Source organism: Rhincodon typus, chromosome 7 (assembly GCF_021869965.1).
Source record: "Rhincodon typus isolate 14 chromosome 7, sRhiTyp1.1, whole genome shotgun sequence".
NCBI classification, from domain to species: domain Eukaryota; kingdom Metazoa; phylum Chordata; class Chondrichthyes; order Orectolobiformes; family Rhincodontidae; genus Rhincodon; species Rhincodon typus.
In genome coordinates, this window is record NC_063338.1 from 10,678,271 (window position 1) to 10,684,492 (window position 6,222).

Consider the following 6,222-nt stretch of genomic DNA (forward strand, 5'->3'; position numbering starts at 1 on the left):
CTGCGAGACATGTCAGATCATCGACATGGACACTACCATCACACGTGGGAACACCACCCACCATGTGCACGGCCGGTAGTCATGTGACTCGACTAATATTGGGGGTCTATCTCATACTCTGCAGGCAAGGATGCCCCGAGGCATGGTATATTGGTGAGACTATGCAGACGCTACAACAACAGATGAATGGGCACCGTGCTACAATCTCCAGACAGGAATGTTCCCTCCCAGTGGGGAATACTTCAGCGGCCAAGGACATTCAGCCTCCGATCTATGGGTAAGCATTCTCCAAGGTGGACTTCGAAATACACAACAACACAAAATCACCAAGCAGTAGCCAAGTTCCATACCCATGAGGATGGCCTCAATCGTGATCTTGGGTTCATGTTGCACTACATGTAACCCCACCACATTGTACACACACACACACTCACACGCATACGTACACACCCACTGTCCCTCACTCAAACATGCCCATACACACACACTCGCACACTTACACAGACTTGCTCTCACACACACACTCACACTCTCTTAAGCACACACACGCACACACACTCTTTTCCTTCCTCACACACACACACTCACATGACACATGCATGCACGTATACAAACACGCACATATGAATTATTTCAAGATATTTGTGTAGTTGCAGATACATTCTGTTTTGCTCGGAAAATACCTGACCCCAGTTTGAATCATAGACGGATTCTAAGCAAGACCTCACACCTAAAATGCATTGTCTGATCTGAGGTGTCACCTCTTGTTTCCATTATAAAACCTTTAATTATTTCAGGACAATGACTTGAGAGAAATTTGGATTTTGCATTTCAGTCGGGAGTCTCCTTCCCAACTGATTAAAGTTTCAACAAGAGGCTGCCAGTTTCAGGGATGTTACCTTTCTGCTTGTAAATTCTGTGTCTTATCCCTCTCTCTCACACTACGTCTGAGGAAGGAGCAGAGCTCCCAAAGCTTGCGTTTGCAAATAAACCTGTTGGACTATGACCTGGTGTCATGTGATTTTTGACTTTGCACACTCCAGTCCAACACCAGCATCTCCACATCATGGTCCCGCGATCACAGGGAACCTGAGGTGTAATTCTCCAATCCAACCGGCAGGGGGCAGCAAAGTCAATGCAGTGACTTCACTGAGATAACACAGTGTAGAGCTGGATGAACACAGCAGGTCAAGCAGCATCAGAGGAGCAGGAAGGCTGACGTTTCGGTCTGGACCCTTCTTCAGAAAAACCCCAGCTATCTCTGAAACAATTTTAACCCCACCCTGTTATCTCAGATTCTCTACCATCTGCAGTTCCTGCTATCAGTGACTTCACTGTTGGTCACTCGGGTTCTGACACTTACATCAAACTTTTAACCCAGTGTGTACACAACATTTTTGAACACAGTGAGAACTCCTTAGAGGGTGAAGCAGGCCATTTGGCCCATTGAGTCCATGTCAACCCCCCAAAGAGCAGACCACCCAGACCCATCCCCTACACTGTAACCCTGCAGTTCCCATGCATGCATGGGAAAATGCTTATTTCAGTGAGATCAGCACTTTGGAACACCAAAAAACTCATTTCCCATAGCCAACCCACCTAACCTGCGTATCTTTGTGACCATGGGAGGAAACCCACACAGACACAGGGAGAATGTGCAAACTCCACACAGACAGTCACCTGAGGGTGGAATCAAACCCAGATCCCTGGTACTGTGAGGCAGCAATGCTAACCGCTGAGCCACCGTGCCACTTCCCCTAGTTATACTCACCAGTCAATTCTGGGTGATGAATGAGCTCATTGGCATTTCTCTCACGCACTGAATCCATCTTCTTTCAACCCCAAACTGGCCTATTGCTTATTTTGTGGCACAGGTCAGTGTCAGTGCATGCACTTGTCTGCAATTTGACTTCCTCCCCTGATAGATCACTGCCCTCTCAAGTCACTGGGGCGGAGATGGATTGAGGACAGTCACCCCAGCTGGACTCATTGCACGCCTGGTTTTGAGACCAATCGGGTTTTGTTATTCCGTAGCCCAGGCAGTGCAGCTGGTGTTAGCTCAGTTGGCGCACTCAGCCGCTGAGTCGTAGGATTGTGGCCTCAAGGCACGCTGAAGGGATGAGAGCACAGAAGTTGCCACTGACACTCCCAGTGCAGAACCGAGGGAGGGCTGCACTGCTGGGGGTGCTGTCTTTCCATGACGAGATGCTAAAACGTAGGATCTGTCAGGTAGATAATCGAAGATCCCACCTAACTTCGAAGATCAAACATAGCTTAGTTTCCCATGTCTTAACAAGCAAGGCTCCTTTCATCCGGCACCTTTCTTTCACCACCGCCATGGCATTGTCCAGCCGTAATGTTTCAGAAACGTGAAGGTTATGTTGCATCCAGCATCGAACTGCTTCCCCTATTAAACTCTGACCACGTGTCTGCGTGCATGTCTGCGGCCGGTGTAGAAAGATCACATGGATGGGGCTAGGGTTGCGAGTTGGGACGGGAACGACAGAGCTTTGCAATGAATTAGCCACATTGAAGACTGAGCAGAGTCCTGGCGTAAACCTCATTACACGGCAGAACGGGGATGAAAAAAGTTGTTACCGTAACAGCGAAAACTGGTGAGGCCGCTCTGAGTATACCGTGCACAATTCTGATTTCCGTTCTTTTGGAAGGATGTTGTTCAACTGCAGAGGGCGAAGAAAAGATTTACAAGCGTGTTGCCGGGGTTGGAGAGTTTGAGCTTTTGGGAGAGGCTGAATACACTGGCGTGTTTTTCCCTGGAGCATCGGAGGCTGAGGGGTGACCTTTTATAGAGGTTTATAAAATCATGAGGGGCATGGATAGTGTGATTTCCCAGGGGAGGGGAGTCCAAAACTACAGGACATAGGTTTAAGGTGAGAGAGGAAAGATTTTAAAAGGATATGAGGGGTAACTTGTTCACACTGAGGGTGGTGGGTGTACTGTCCCTACACACCCCTCCACTGCCCATCAGAAATGTCAGCTCTTCCAAGCCTCAGCTTCCCTTTTTTCTAGCTCACACTGGCTCCCAATCACAAATCCACCTCTCTGCTTGTTGACTTCCATTGATTCCCAGTTCAGCATATCCTCCAGTTAGAAAGTCTCCTGCTTCTTTTTCAGTTCTGACAGTGTCACAGACTACCTTCCACATTCTACCAGTGTTCTCTTCACTATGGATGCACCGAGCAATGTGGGAACAACCAGGAGATCTGTTTTATTTTGTGTGATTGTGTCGATTGAGGATAGCAATCAGCCAGGATTCCGAGGATAACTTTCCTTGTTCTTCCTCAAAATACTGTCATGGGGCTGTTTACATTCACCTGAATAGGTCGATGGAGCCTCAGTTTAACATCTCTTTGGAAAGTCAGCACCTCCTACAGTGCAGCACTCCCTCATCAATACACTGAAGCATCAAACATTCAAGCTCTGGGTCTGGAGTCACACGTAGGCCAGACCAGGTAATGATGAAGCAGATGGATTCAACCATGATTTCATGGTCATTGTTGGGCTCTTAATTCCAAACCTTTACTGAATTCAAATTCCACCAACTACCATGGCAGGATTCGAACCTGGTTCTCAGGATTAATAATCTAGTGATAATACCACCAGGCCATCTCTTCCCCCTAACAGTAAGCTATTTGTATCCCTTTGCAGACTTCTCCTCTCAGTTTATTTACTTTACACCTATCCTTGTACCCAAGTTTGCTGAAAACACAGTGATGATCCCTTCATCAAAAGCACTAATACAAATCATAAATAATTGTAACTCCAACACTGATCTGTGGGGTTTGTGCGTGGAATGAACTGCCTGAGGAAGTGGTGGATGCAGGCACAGTTACAACTTTTAAAAGACATTTGGATAGATACATGAATAGCAAAGATTTAGAGGGATGTGGGCCAAATGGGACTAGTTTGGGAACACGATTGGCATGGACTGGTTGGACTGAAGGGTCTGTTCCCATGCTGGGACTTGAACACAGGATCTCTTAGCTAAAGTGTGTTACCAATTCAACCACAGCCACTTTCACAGATGCTTTCAAATGCCTCCATGTTTGCAGCCAGCTCTGTCTCTGTAATCTCCACTGGCCACTCGAAGCCCCGTAACCCTGAGGTTTCTGCACTCCTCCGATTCTAGCTTCTTATTCTTCCCTGGTTTTAATCACTGTCAGATTGGTGGCTGTGCCTTCAGCTCCTGGGCTATCAAGCTGCAGGGTTCCATCCCTAAACCTCTCTGCCTCTCTCTATCCATCTGTACAATGTGCCTTAAAATGCACCTCTTTGACCAAACTGCTTGATCATCTGCCCTGATAGCTCGTCAGATAACTCAGTCTCAAATTTTGTTTCATAATCAGTCCCGTGAAGCCCTTTCAGACTACACTAAAGGTACCGTGAAGGCAAATCGAAGAAAGCCATTTGAATTTTATTGCAAGAAAAGCCTAACAGAAAGCACAGTTTTGTCTTCACTGAGAGATCTTTAAGTACACCTTACTACACCACAAATATACCCAGTATGTGGGGCTAAGATGCCATACCTGGGTCATGTTGAGCTGCTGTTTCTGACACACAAAAGCAAGATACCAAAGGATGTTTACTTACAGAGCAATGACAAATAGGAGGTGAATGAGATCAGTACTTATAAGGGAATATATCTTTAAGGTACATCTGTTTGTTTTTTTTGCCCATATGTTTAACCTGTCTTTATCCCTCTCCATAGTCTTCGTGTCATTCACACTGCTTGCTTCACATCTATTTATCTATCATTCACAAAACTAGCAATGGTACATTCACATCCCTCATCCAAGTCATTAATATAAATTATCAATAAATGTGGCCCCAACACTTGTGGCACTCCACTAGTTATAGGTTATCATCTTGAAAATACCCCCTTTATCCCAACTCTCTGTCCTCTAAGTTGACCAATCCTCTATCCATGCTAATATTCTAAGTGTACACCATGGGCTCTTTCTTATTAAGTAGTCTAATGTGTGGAACCTTATTGAACACCTTCTGGAAATCCGAATGTTGGATCCACTGTTTCCCCCTCAATCCCTCCTGCTTGTTATCTCCTCAAAGAATTCGAGTAAATTTGTCAGGTATGACTTCCTCTTCATGGAGCCACACTGACTCTGCTTCATCAGATAATGAATTACATAGAGGGTTTGGGTTTAAGGTGAAGGGGGAAAGATTTAAAAGGGACCTGAGGGGTAACTTTTTCACACCTCCTCTGGTGCATATATGAAACGACCTGCCGGAGGAGGTGGTGAAGGCAGATACAATTGCAATATATAAAAGACATTTGGACGTACACGATAGGAAAGGTTTAGGGGGATATGGGCCAAACAGAGGCATATGAGATTAGTTCAGTTTCGGAAACCTGGTCGACATGGATGAGTACAGCCGAAGGATCTGTTTCTGTGCTGTATGACTCTACGACTCTATGACTCTGTGGCTCTATGACTGTAGTAAATGTTTGGAACAACACTCCAGAAAAGTACAGTTTAGAGAGGCCTAGATTTTCTTATGCATGAAACAGAAAAGGTTAGCATGCAGGTGCAGCAAGTAATTAAGAAAGCAAATGCTAGGTATTTGGCATTTAAAAATACGGAAGTCTTATTACAACTGTTCAGGATTTTGTTGAGGCTGCACCTGGAGTTTCGATCCCTGTATTTAAGAAAAGATATATTTGCATTGGTGAGTCACCAACCTGATGTCTGGGATGACTTACTAAGAATGGTTATTACAGCTTAGAAGAATGAAGGGTCATCTTATTGAAATAAGAACGTTTGTGAGGAGGCTTGGCAGATTAGATGTTGAGAAGATGTTTCCACTAGTGCAGTAATCTCAAACTAGGGGGGGACATAGTGACAGAATAGAGGGGCTCTCAATTAAAACTGAGAAGCAGATTAATTTTCTTTTCTTTCAGAGGGTAGTGAATGTCTGGAATTCTGTACCTGAGAGTTGTGGAGACTAGATCACTGAATGAGGAGATAGAGAGGTTTTTGAAATATCGAAGAATTGAGAGCAATGAGGGGCTGAAGCTGGGGTCAGATCAGCCAGATGATGTTATAGAATCATGCAGACACACACACACACATTCAGACACACACACACAGACAAACGCAGACACACACACTCACACAGACAGACACACACACACAACACACACACGCTCACACAGACAGACACACACACACAAACAGACACACA

At 45.4% G+C, this 6,222-nt stretch overlaps 1 protein-coding gene across 5 annotated transcripts in view; it reads right to left on the reverse strand.

Moving 5' to 3' along the window:
* The window catches only part of LOC109911439 (neuropilin-2-like), a 100,927-nt gene that overhangs the window by 72,914 nt on the left and 21,791 nt on the right, over positions 1-6,222 (reverse strand). The window lies entirely within an intron of this gene.